Genomic DNA, 13,319 nt, shown 5'->3' with positions numbered 1-13,319 from the left:
CTAGGTAGTAGTGTCTTTGGCCACATGTGCTTTCCCAGAGTAAGGATGAAAGGACTGCTCGAGTGTCTCCAGTTCCTGTATAGTCGTGTGGCATGTATTTTGAATACTTCCTTAAGGGTTTCAAGGCGGTATTCTTTGTGAAGATCCACGGTGCGTGTGTAGCGTGGAGCGTTGCTAATGATTCGTAGCACTTTGTTCTGTACGATCTGCAGGCGGTGCAATCGTGTATGAGCTGCATATGCGTACGTCATCAGAGGTCTAATCAGTGTCATGTATATTGTAACTGGGCTTCCTCTTTTGATGCTAGCCAGTTGTCCGGATGAGTATTACTGCAAAGGGCATTTGATTCTAAAGCATTATGTCAGGGTGACAAACACTAAATAAATTACTTTTTCTCTCTTAACTACGTGTGGGCAGGTGGGTTCTACTTTGGCTCGGGTATGAGTTAGAATGAAACAGCATTTACTGGATTGTTCTGGCTGGGAGAGTGGCGGCTGTGTCGTTTGCGAAGCCTTGCTGCATGAGCGTCTGATTACGCCTGGCGGTGTATATCTCATGTCGCTGTTTCGCCCAATTGATTGGAGACGCGCATCGCGATGTGGCCCGTTTCATTATTGAGAACGAAGTCGTCAATCGGATGGTGATACCTTGGATGTGGCGTCCCAGTGTTTCTCTTCTCTAAGCGGCCACGTGTGTCAGTGTTGTGCGTCGACCAGCGGAGCGGCGCGGCGGGGGAAGGACAGTGTCCCGGACTCAAACAACGGACTCCAGCTTGCCAGTCTTTGGCTGTCAGAGCTTCATTCCAGCTCACAGGTGACTGCTGATGTGAGGCCGTCTCCTTCCCGTCCTCACGAGTCATCCGGGTGTGTAACAATCAGTCTTCAAATACCTTCTGTCTTCTGGCGGCGAGGCTGCTGCTTGCTATTCCATTACAGCAGCGGACTTGGTGCTTCTGTGTACGATGTAGTCTCTTCCTGCATGATAGTCTTCAGTTCCGAAACTGAACTTAAAACTACTGATGTCGGGCCCACTGCGTCTCGCATATTTATTTACTTCAGTTCACTAGAGGTAAACGACTTCACGGTCATTGCCTCTTCTGTCACGTTTAAAAGCTTCTCAAAGAATCTTCTTAACGTCGGTCATTGGCTCTTGGAATGTAGGCGAGGGCCTTTGATCACATGTGACAATTGAGAAACAGGTGAGCCGGCCTGGCAATGCCCTGACGGCTGAATCGACAGCGTCTGCCTATGTGGGGAGGGCGATGGCTCCTCCTGAACGTGCTGACTTGCAAGCGCCGGACGTTGCCACTGCTGCTCTGTCCGCTGTTTGCCAGTGTGTAATTCTTCTAAACTAAACTAAGTTTTTCATTTGCTTTCTAATTTCTACTTCACTTCACATTGGTTTCACTAATTTATTTACCTATCTTAAGTACCACTCAACAATATGGAGTTCGAAATTTGTGACTCACTGTGAGGTAATAGGGAGCGGATGTTGGCCTTTATTGGAATGTGACGGCTGACATCCTCACCGTTAAGGTTTTGGTAGACCACATAAGGCCATCAGATGGGAGGATACCCATATTGTACACCAAGCACATCGTAACACCTTCACATCTGCACCTGCCATCCGAGAAGACCTAATGCACTCTCTGAAACGTGATTTCTTATCCTGCGTCATATTTTGGAGGCTAACAGCAGACGTATTAGGTCATTATCTTCCATTTCGTAGTCTGTGTGGGAAGTATTGTCGTGCCCATGGACAACTTATGAATGGCCTCGGATTGTGATCAGCGATGAATCGCTACACCGGATGACCTTCGTCGATGAGTGTGGCGACTACCTGGAGAAAAGTACAGCTCTTCGTCTGTTTTGGAGAGGTACAACTGTGCACTCCTGGTTTCGCGTTGTGGAGAACTCAGCTCACCGATGGTAGTGATTGGGGGGGGAATTCTGTCGGGTTTCTGATACATCACAGACATCGAGCGGCCACATGTGTTACTTCTCACGCTCAATATGGTGAAACGATTTGTCAACAGGGCAGTACTCGTCCACACATCTCACATGCAACTGTGTTGAGCTACTCCTGTGTCCAACAAGGCCTCAGTGACTCGCCAATATAGTAACTGTTGGACCAGCTCTTATCTCAACTCCATCGGAGTGCCGGTACTTAGGACAGTTTACAACAGTTCAGGATCAGCTACCTCAGAAGTGGACATAACGGCTTTTTGACGCTCTTCATAACAGAATCAAGTTTGCATCGAGGCTGGAGGGCATGCGGCGTTGATCTCATACTGCTTTCGTTGTAAATTTGACTCGATTTGTTAATCTCCTTTTGTGTGCTTCACTTGCTTTTCTCAGGCAGTGTAGCACTACACCCCATGCGAAGCACTTGCTGAATCTCTTCCCAGATTCTTCCAGTTGTCAGGCCACAAGTGGCCCATCGGGACCATCCGACCGCCGTGTCGTCCTCAGAGCAAGATGAGGATAGGAGGGGCATGGAGTCAGCACACCGCTCTCCCGGTCGTTATGGTGGTATTGTAACCTAGCCCTCACTTACCGACCTTAATGACAGTTAAAAATGAAACCGCGTGTACCTAATGGGAGTTTTGGAAAAGCAATCGTCACCGAAGTTAACCTGTCGGTAAAGAGGGAGGAAAGGGTTACATCTTAATGAAAGGAAATGTGCTAATGAAACTGGTGGAAATTAATTTTGAAAAGGGGTAAAGTTAATAAAGAAAGTAAATGTGCAGCCGTTACGTTAACAATTAACTAGCGGTAATTAGGTATTTGAGATTTGGGGGAAATCACGGTCGCCAGTCCTAAGGACAATTACTATAGTAACTGAAAAAGAAAGGTTATTACACATATAATTAGCACTAGAAGCGTGGCAACTGAAGGTTGACACGTGTAGTGTGAAAACTGAAAGTTTGTCAGAAGTAATAAATTTCGCTACACCCTGACTTAATTTAGCAAAAGAATTAATAAAACCGGAAAATCGAAAGTTAATTTAGTGACTGAAGTTAGTAGTGAGCTTTCTTTCTGAAACACATCGAAATTCAGTAAAATACGGTTAGTCTTGGACTACCTCAACAATCATTTCAAAAGCTACTTGAATCTACGCAATTTAGAAAGAAGAGATTTAACTTTGAACTTGAATTAAATGATTCTGAACAATTAACAATAGTAAAATTTAGTACGTACCAAGTTGAGCTGCAGTCACAGGCAAGCTAAAATACGGTAACAAAGCTCGCACTCTTAATTCGTGCTTGTGTAATCTGAATATTGTAGCCAGCTATTAATGCCATAATTGAACTTTGAAATTAAAGCAGTGAAAACGAGTTAGCTATATTACTTTAATGCTGGCGTTTGAATTTCAACGACACTCGGGTTCATTTCGGAAAAGGAAGGGACTCTGCTTGGTAATGCAATTGGGACAATGAGCAACAAAAGTTCATGCTAAGTTGCTGTAATTATAGTGACGAAAATGGAACAGTTTGAAAAGCTGAGGTCTGCCATACAGTTCTAAAACTTTACGTGCGTCCAGTCTTCCTTGTCGGTTGATTGAAGGTTTGAAGCCGTCGGTCGAGGAGGTGGCGACAGTCACTCATTGTCGGCCGTCGCTGTTGCAGAAGCTGGATGTTGGCGCGCCTTCATCTCGACACGGTCACCAGACGAAACGGGCTCTTGATGTGCGCTAGTTAATGTTTCCCGTCCGCGACACCATGTCAGAAACTATCATCGCAAGCCGATCGCAATTACATGCTGCCAAACCCCGAAAGCGCGGCAACTCGCGGGAGCGTCACACAACACACCTGCTCCACTCGCTATTCCAGCCAGACTCCCTCTGTTCAGCCCACGCTCCACGTGGCAGAGTTAACACTACCAAAGATCCTACACACTTTGATTCTTTACATGACCTATCGACGTAATCATTCGATAGCAGTCTTCCCTAGGCAAGACCCAGCGTAAAAATACAAATAATATTTACGAAACAAACCAATTATACATCGACATAAATGTATAAATATATATATATATATATATATATATATATATATATATATATATATATATATACAAACAGTAAAACAATTACAATATACAAAGAGACAGAAATGTCTTATCTTGAGGTAACAAAGCAAGGAAAACAAATAATAGTACAATAGATGGAAATAGGAGGATATGCATTTCCGGCGTTACACGTGCCCCACATTGTCTGAGGATGTTCGTGTAACGTAAACAGACTCAGAAAATGTCCCAAAAAAGAAACAGCGGAAATGCATATGCTCGAAACATCAAAAAAATTTAGCCTTCGTCTAATTAACCATAAACCAATTTTTAGACAATAATAATTGAGTGGAGACACTCCTAATCTTATTCCACTCTGTGATCTTGCACAAAATAAAACAGGTTGACAACATATCAAAATTCATAGAAAACTTAGGAAATGGTTTAGCTATTCCAAAATCATTAAAATTCGTAACACTATAAGAAATGGAATACTATTTGCAAAATTAATCAGAGTACATGGTCATAAAAAACAGGTATATCAAAATACGCAAACTAATGATTAATTACATAGAATACACATTTTTATGTAACCTTTTCATAATTAATTTTTTCGTCATGTCCAATTAACGCTAAACAAGAAGATAATATACAGCAGATCGAAAAAAACATAAATATTGACAGCAGAATTCTTTCACATCAGCTGTCCGGGAAGAAAAGCAACTCCACATTCCGTACTCGCGAGTACAAAGAATGCCGACAGCGGCACAAAAGCCGACAGCGACACAAGAGCCGACAGCTGCTCCGCCTCGCCAATATTGTTGCGCCCGCCTGTGCGGCACGCTTGATCTCACTCGCCTGTGTAACGGTATTTGCAGAACGTCCGTTTCACTGAATTCTTTCGGAAAAACTCACTCCCGAGTAATCTCAAGGAGTCCATAAACACTATCACAGTGGATAACTCAACACTGTCCATCATCACACGCATGTACTAGCCTGAAACTTCAAACAGCGTCTAAGTACATCGGCAATGACTAATAAAAACCCACATTCATGAAATATTACAGAAAGTTACAAAATCATATTTACATTCCTTAATCTACTGTGACTCAGCTGAAAACTTAAACTAGCAGGTTGGATTTTTCAGATGATTACTAATCAGTTACTCTTAAATCATTTAGTCAAAATTAATTACTTATTAATTACAACTTCTTTAATGACCTCTAGGTCAGGCAAAAGCATCGTAACATGGCACATCCTTAAATCTTACACTCTATATTTACATACTGTACAAATTACCCATTGTGTGGTATTAATCGACCCTAGGTTGGTACAATTTCAAGTCTACAATATTCCGTATACCTAATCGTTTTCCAGAGCTTGGATACTCTAAGCAATAAGCATTTGTGTGAGGTATACCAATGACTTTATATGGTCCATTATAAACAAACTTAAATTTAGAGATTTCATTGTCTATCTCGCTCGATTTCTCATGAGCTTTTACAAGTACTAAGTCTCCGATTGCAAACTTAGCAAAACGCGTTTTAGCGTCATGACGACGTATGCTAGCATCGGCTTTTAGCTTCATTACTTTTCGCAAACGATCTTTTTTCACACCAATACTAATGTCAATCCGTGGAGGGAATTTGATTATCTCTTCCACTAAACTTTTACTTCTGTCAAGGCCGAGATTCCTCACATTACAGTAGTTCAAATTCATACCTACGTCAATAGCATCCGGCCAGTTAACAATGTGTATAGGCTGGTATTGCCTATGCACACTGTCTCCTGCCTCGTCAAAGCTAACTACTATCGTTTTATCTAGTGACAAACATGTAAAAGTTTTGCTTTCGCAATTAATCACTGCACGGTACTTTAATAGCCAATCCAACCCGATAATTACTTCCGTAGTTAAGTCTGGCACGATGACAAACTCTTGTTCAAATCGTGCCCCACATATCACGAAGTGGACAAAAATTTGTTTTGTGACCGGTTTACTGGCCTTCCCAGTAGCACCGATAATTTTCACTCCTGTTACTGGCATAACTACGATGCCAGGTCTGTCTTTCAGTAACTCAAGTATTTTCCCAGATAAAGCACTCAGTTCTGCACCGGTGTCAATCAACACGTTTAGTTGTAGGTCGTGCATATTAACAGACACTACTACCTGTCTACACTTGTCCTCGACTGTTTCTTTATTTTCCCACAGTAAATCCTCGTCTATATCCAGGTCATTCCAGAAAAAAACCATCCGGCTTTGATCCTAAATCCGGCTTATCTGGCGGCTTTTTCAGCCTCTGTTCAAATACAGTTTTAATTTCAACACGTTTGTCCTGAGGTGTAGTCTGTAGCTTCGCCTCCAATACCGAAAACTTTTCCTGTAACTCGTCAACTAGTGAGTGTTGCTTTGCTATCAATTCATTAATTGTCACCTTCGTTGATTCCTCTTTGGCCAGATTGATCTCATCCGCCAATCTACCTGGAGGAATGTGTCCAGTAGTTTCTGCAATCACTTCCGCTAGATCTGCGCAACCCACACTGCTATCGTCTGACCGTATAATGTCAGCTCTAACCACATACACGCTGTAATCTATGTGCTTTTCTACCAATCGTGTCCGGCTATCACTAAAATTTTCGCAATCGTTCTCCTTAATACTCTCGCAATGTTTAAACTGGAGGTTTGCGTCGGATGGGTCGGCTACTTCTACCACTGAAACTTTCGGTAAGGTCTGCCGGTAAGGGCCAGAACTTTCCGTTACTACCTCAACATCCAACTCTTGCGGGACGAAACACGATGAATCTTGCTCGTGCTCCCCATTAACATCAACTGTTTCTGGTAAAGTCTGCCGGTTAGGGCCAGAACTTTCTATTACTTCACAAACACTATCTTCCTGCGGGAGGAGACGCGGCAAATCCTGCACGCGCTCCCCATAAACACTTCTCCCATACAGACCCCTATAATCTCTTAGTTCGTCGTATAAGCGACCGAACTGCCTTAACCAGACCTCATCCCTCTCTGCATCCCCTCGCTCGATGACGGACGTGTTATCCGACATCTGATCTTCTCTCAACAATTGCGAATCATTCTTAAACTCAATCTCCAGTTCCGCTGTGGGTATTACAGCTGCCACTTTATAATCGATTTCCGGAACACTACTTAAATTGTTCTCACTGACAGTGAATGTACTACCTACTGCCGTGTGTACAGCTGATCTACTACTTGTGGGCGCACTCCTTTCTCCTAACACTGGCACACACTCCCGCCGTTGATTATTCCACACGGAATTTTCATAATGACGATACCTGGGTTTTCTCCTGTTATTGGGCCGCCAAAATTTCTCCACGCCCGCTCGGCCCCTCACCGGCGCGGCTAATGGTTTCCCTGTCTCGTCCCAGCAGATACGCTCCCCGGATGCTGCAGAGGCGGCTGATCACACCCTCTGGCGTTATTACTATTCTGTGAATCCCGTATCACGTTAGTATGTTACTGGTTTCTATCATTCCTGTTATTAATTGCATTGTACCGATTGTTATTACGGTTAGAATCATTATTGTTATTGCTGCTGTATGCATTATTCCCATGGTTATCGTTGTTATGGTTGGGGTGGTACCCGTTGTTGTTACCACGGCCTCTACCACTGTCGCGATTATTGCGCCAGTTGTCCTCGTCCTCAACTCCTTCCAGGAAATCATTGATTGTCCTGTAATTGCTTCCTACGTAGCGTTTTGTATCATCTGGAAGCTTCTTGTAGAGTTCCCAGACTATTTCGGATTCCGTGCGGCGATCATGCAAATATTCCAACTTGCGGATCCAGCCCTCACAAAACTCCCTCATCGAACCGCGCGAATTCGCATCGAAAGGCCTCGATACGACAAATTCGCGCCAGACACTTTGCTGTTTTTGCTCTCATCAGTATTCAGCCAGAAACAAATTTTTAAACTCGTCAAAAGTCAGGTTCGTAATGTTGAGGTTTAAGCCCCAACGCTTGGCATCACCAGCCAGCACATCAATAACCGCATTAATTTTTCTCTCATTAGTCCATGATCTGGGTAAAACTCTTTCACAATTTTTAATGAAATCCGTCGCGTGTATACCGCCTTTTTTCAAGGGGTCGAACCGCTCCTCTTTCGTCAACAATTCCGAACTATGTGCACAGATTGGCACATAGCTCTGTTTTTCGTCAAGTTTCTTTTCTAATTCCGACACTCTCGTAATTACTTGGCATGTGGTTGTCGCAAGCGTTTCCACTTCCCTCTTTTTCTCTTCGCAGGTATTAGCCTGCTCCCTCACTTTAGTGTCTACTTCGGACACTAAAGCCTTTAAAGTTTCCACCTTCTGTTGATCCTCTTTTTTCACTAATTGAATTTGTTCCGTCACCTTATTCTCGATGATCGGAGCAACTGCTTCTCCTACACTTTTCTCGATTCTGCTAATTTCGGAATCAAAACGAGTATTTATGCTCGCAATTTCCGCCTGAACTCCTATCATTTCCTGTTTAAGATTACCGATTTCGGTATTAATTACAACAATATCTTCTTTGATTTTATCAACTTTTGTATTAACAACTCCAACATTGTTGTTAACAACATTAATAGCTTTGTTCTGATTGTCTAGCTTTCGTTAAATTTTTTCAGACTGAGCTTCTTGCTTGGCAGCCTGAGCTTCTTGCTTGGCAGACAGAGCTTTAATTTCTGCCGATTGACTCTTGATTTCATTAATCAAAACATTCGATAAATCAGTTAAATTCCCGGAGACTACCGGTTTTACTTCCGTAGCTGGTTCCTCTATATATGTTCCCCCGTATTAGTCATCAAGGGGTACAGATTTGATTTTCGCTTCCGATTCCGAAACATTTTCTAAAGTTTGGAATTCCATTTCTGCTCTTTGTTGCGTTTCGGCGGTCGCGTCTTTCATGCTAGCCGCCTGCCCCTGAACAATGGGAACCGCCGTGCGCGTTTCCCAATGTTCGACCGATTGTTCCGTATCCAAGTCTACCAAATTTTGGTAATTGTTGCCTTCACTCATTTTAATAATTTTCAATATAAATGACAAATCTCAAAAATAATTAGGATTACTCCCACTACTTATTCTCGCTGACGTAACGGCCTGTACGTAACCAGTACTTTGTTACGAGATTTGCACAATGCAAAATTCGTGTCCAGAACAACCTCAAATCCGAAGATTGTCCTGTCACCAGGTCGCCACGTGTAACCTCCCCCTCACTTACCGACCTTAATGACAGTGAAAAATGAAACCGCGTGTACCTAATGGGAGTTTTGGAAAAGCAATCGTCACCGAAGTTAACCTGTCGGTAAAGAGGGAGGAAAGGGTTACAATTAATGAAAGGAAATGTGCTAATGAAACTGGTGGAAATTAATTTTGAAAAGGGGTAAAGTTAATAAAGAAAGTAAATGTGCAGCCGTTACGTTAACAATTAACTAGCGGTAATTAGGTATTTGAGATTTGGGGGAGATCACGGTCGCCAGTCCTAAGGACAATTACTATAGTAACTGAAAAAGAAAGGTTATTACACATATAATTAGCACTAGAAGCGTGGCAACTGAAGGTTGACACGTGTAGTGTGAAAACTGAAAGTTTGTCAGAAGTAATAAATTTCGCTACACCCTGACTTAATTTAGCAAAAGAATTAATAAAACCGGAAAATCGAAAGTTAATTTAGTGACTGAAGTTAGTAGTGAGCTTTCTTTCTGAAACACATCGAAATTCAGTAAAATACGGTTAGTCTTGGACTACCTCAACAATCATTTCAAAAGCTACTTGAATCTACGCAATTTAGAAAGAAGAGATTTAACTTTGAACTTGAATTAAATGATTCTGAACAATTAACAATAGTAAAATTTAGTACGTACCAAGCTGAGCTGCAGTCACAGGCAAGCTAAAATACGGTAACAAAGCTCACACTCTTAATTCGTGCTTGTGTAATCTGAATATTGTAGCCAGCTATTAATGCCATAATTGAACTTTGAAATTAAAGCAGTGAAAACGAGTTAGCTATATTACTTTAATGCTGGCGTTTGAATTTCAACGACACTCGGGTTCATTTCGGAAAAGGAAGGGACTCTGCTTGGTAATGTAATTGAAACAATGAGCAACAAAGGTTCATGCTAAGTTGCTGTAATTATAGTGACGAAAATGGAACAGTTTGAAAAGCTGAGGTCTGCCATACAGTTCTAAAACTTTACGTGCGTCCAGTCTTCCTTATCGGTTGATTGAAGGTTTGAAGCCGTCGGTCGAGGAGGTGGCGACAGTCACTCATTGTCGGCTGTCGCTGTTGCAGAAACTGGATGTTGGCGCGCCTTCTTCTCGACACGGTCACCAGACGAAACGGGCTCTTGATGTGCGCTAGTTAATGTTTCCCGTCCGCGACACCATGTCAGAAACTATCATCGCAAGCCGATCGCAATTACATGCTGCCAAACCCCGAAAGCGCGGCAACTCGCGGGAGCGTCACACAACACACCTGCTCCACTCGCTACTCCAGCCAGACTCCCTCTGCTCAGCCCGCGCTCCACGCGGCAGAGTTAACACTACCAAAGATCCTACACACTTTGACTCTTCACACGACCTATCGACGTAATCGTTCGATAGCAGTCTTCCCTAGGCAAGACCCAGCGTAAAAATACAAATAATATTTACGAAACAAACCAATTATACATCGACATAAATGTATAAATATATATATATATATACAAACAGTAAAACAATTACAATATACAAAGAGACAGAAATGTCTTATCTTGAGGTAACAAAGCAAGGAAAAAAAATAATAGTACAATAGATGGAAATAGGAGGATATGCATTTCCGGCGTTACAGTATTCTTGACCGAAGCCGCTGCTATTCGGTCGAGTAGCTCCTCAAGTGGCATCACGAGTCTGAGTGCACCCCGAAAAATGGCAACAGCGCATGGCGGCATGGATGGTCGCCCATCCAAGTGCAGACCACGCCCGACAGCGCTTAACTTCAGTGATCTCACGGGAACCGGTGTTCCACTGTGGAAAGGCTGTTGCCGGCCTGCTCATAACTCTGCATCAAATATACACTGGTGTCCAAGGTTAAAGCAACAAACGGAAATTTTGCAAGGTTGCGTTTATGTTCCCACAAAACCGTATAAACAGTTGATAGTAAAGTGGACACAATGTAAAGAATACAGAACGTAAAGAAACTGCAGTATGCATAACGGTAAGGAGAAACATTCCGGTAAGTGGTTTACATGCTCAATATCGGGTGTGACTACCTGTGGCAGCAATAGGGCCTGATAATGACGGGGCGTGCTGTAATTGATATCATCAGTTGAGGCAATAACGTCCATTCTTCCCGTAGAGTGGCTCGCAAGTCGTGGAGAGTGGTTGGTGCACACTGACATGACGCAGCCAGTCTCCCTAAAGCATCTCTGACACGCTCTATGGAATTCAAATCAGGAGAGAGATCAGGCCACGCCATGGAAGATAACGTGAACCACCCGTGCTCTATGAGGTCGAGCATTATCGTCCATCAGTACGAAGTCTGGGCCCACAGCACCTCGCAACGAGCTCGCGTCACGGCACGTGACAGCAGTTAAACCTCGCCGATTCACTCATACAGTTTCATAAAGAGGCGTTGCAGTGATAAACATAATTCCTGACCACACCATTAGGGATCATCTTCGTTATCGGTCTCCTTCCACAATGTTCGGGTCTATAAATCGTGTTCCACGGTACCTCCAGATACGAACCCGTGGAGAAACATTCTCCAGACGAAATCGGGACTCATCTGTTCGACTGCCCTCGTGGAATGTTGACGTCTCCAGCCTAGACGTTCCCATCTGTGATGACGCGATAGAGGTAGACATACAGAATTTCTAAAATCATTGGGGGAAGTGGCAACAAAACGACTATTCACGTTCGTGTGTAGAATATATGAGTCTGGCGATATTCCGTCTGACTTTCGGAAAAGCATCATCCACACAATTCCGAAGACGGCAAGAGCTGACAAGTGCGAGAATTATCGCACCATCAGCTTAACAGCTCATGCATTGAAGCTGCCTACAAGAATAATATATACAGAAGAATGGAAAAGAAAATAGAGAATGCGCTAGGTGACGATCAGTTTGGCTTTAGGAAAAGTAAAGGGACGAGAGAGGCAATTCTGACGTTACGGCTAGTAATGGAAGCAAGGCTAAAGAAAAATCAAGACACGTTCATAGGATTTGTCGACCTGGAAATAGCGTTCGACACTATAAAATGGTGCAAGCTGTTCGAGATTCTGAAAAAAGTAGGGGTAAGCTATAGGGTGAGACGGGTCATATACAATATGTACAACAACCTACAGGGAATAATAAGAGTGGACGATCAAGAACCAAGTGCTCGTATTAAGAAGGGTGTAAGACAAGGCTGTAGCCTTTCGCCCCTACTCTTCAATCTGTACATCGAGGCAGCAATGATGGAAATAAAAGAGGTTCAGGAGTGGAATTAAAATACAAGGTGAAAGGATATCAATGATACGATTCGCTGATTACATTGCTATCCTGAGTGAAAGTGAAGAAGAATTAAATGATCTGCTGAACGGAATGAACAGTCTAATGAGTACACAGTATGGTTTGAGAGTAAATCGGAGAGAGACGAAGGTAATGAGAAGTAGTAGTAATGAGAACAGCGAGAAACTTAACATAAGGATTGATGGTCACGATGTCAATGAAGTTAAGGAATTCTGCTACCTAGGCAGTAAAATAACCAATGACGGACGGAGCAAGGAGGACATCAAAAGCAGACTCGCTATGGCAAAAAAGTCATTTCTGGCCAAGAGAAGTCTACTAATATCTAATACCGGCCTTAATTTGAGGAAGAGATTTCCGAGGATGTACGTCTGGAGTACAGCGTTGGATGGTAGTGAAACATGGACTGTGAGAAAACCGGAACAGAAGAGAATCGAAGCATTTGAGATGTGGTGCTATAGATGAATGTTGAAAATTAGGTGGACTGATAAGGTAAGGAATGAGGAGGTTCTACGCAGAATCGGAGAGGAAAGGAATATGTGGAAAACACTGATAAGGAGAACGGGCAGGATGACAGGACATCTGCTAAGACATGAGGGAATGACTTCCATGGTACTAGAGGGAGCCGTAGAGGGCAAAAACTGTAGAGGAAGACAGAGATTGGAATACATCAAGCAAATAATTGAGGACGTAGGTTGCAAGTGCTCCTCTGAGATGAAGAGGTTAGCACAGGAAAGGAATTCGTGGCGGGCCGCATCAAACCAGTCAGTAGACTGATGACCAAAAAAAAAAAAAAAATACAGCAGGTGTCACCGAGAG

The sequence above is a fragment of the Schistocerca cancellata genome, unplaced genomic scaffold (assembly GCF_023864275.1).
Source record: "Schistocerca cancellata isolate TAMUIC-IGC-003103 unplaced genomic scaffold, iqSchCanc2.1 HiC_scaffold_734, whole genome shotgun sequence".
Lineage (NCBI taxonomy): Eukaryota > Metazoa > Arthropoda > Insecta > Orthoptera > Acrididae > Schistocerca > Schistocerca cancellata.
The sequence above is the reverse complement of the archived record's forward strand: the minus strand, read 5'-3'. Positions refer to the sequence as shown.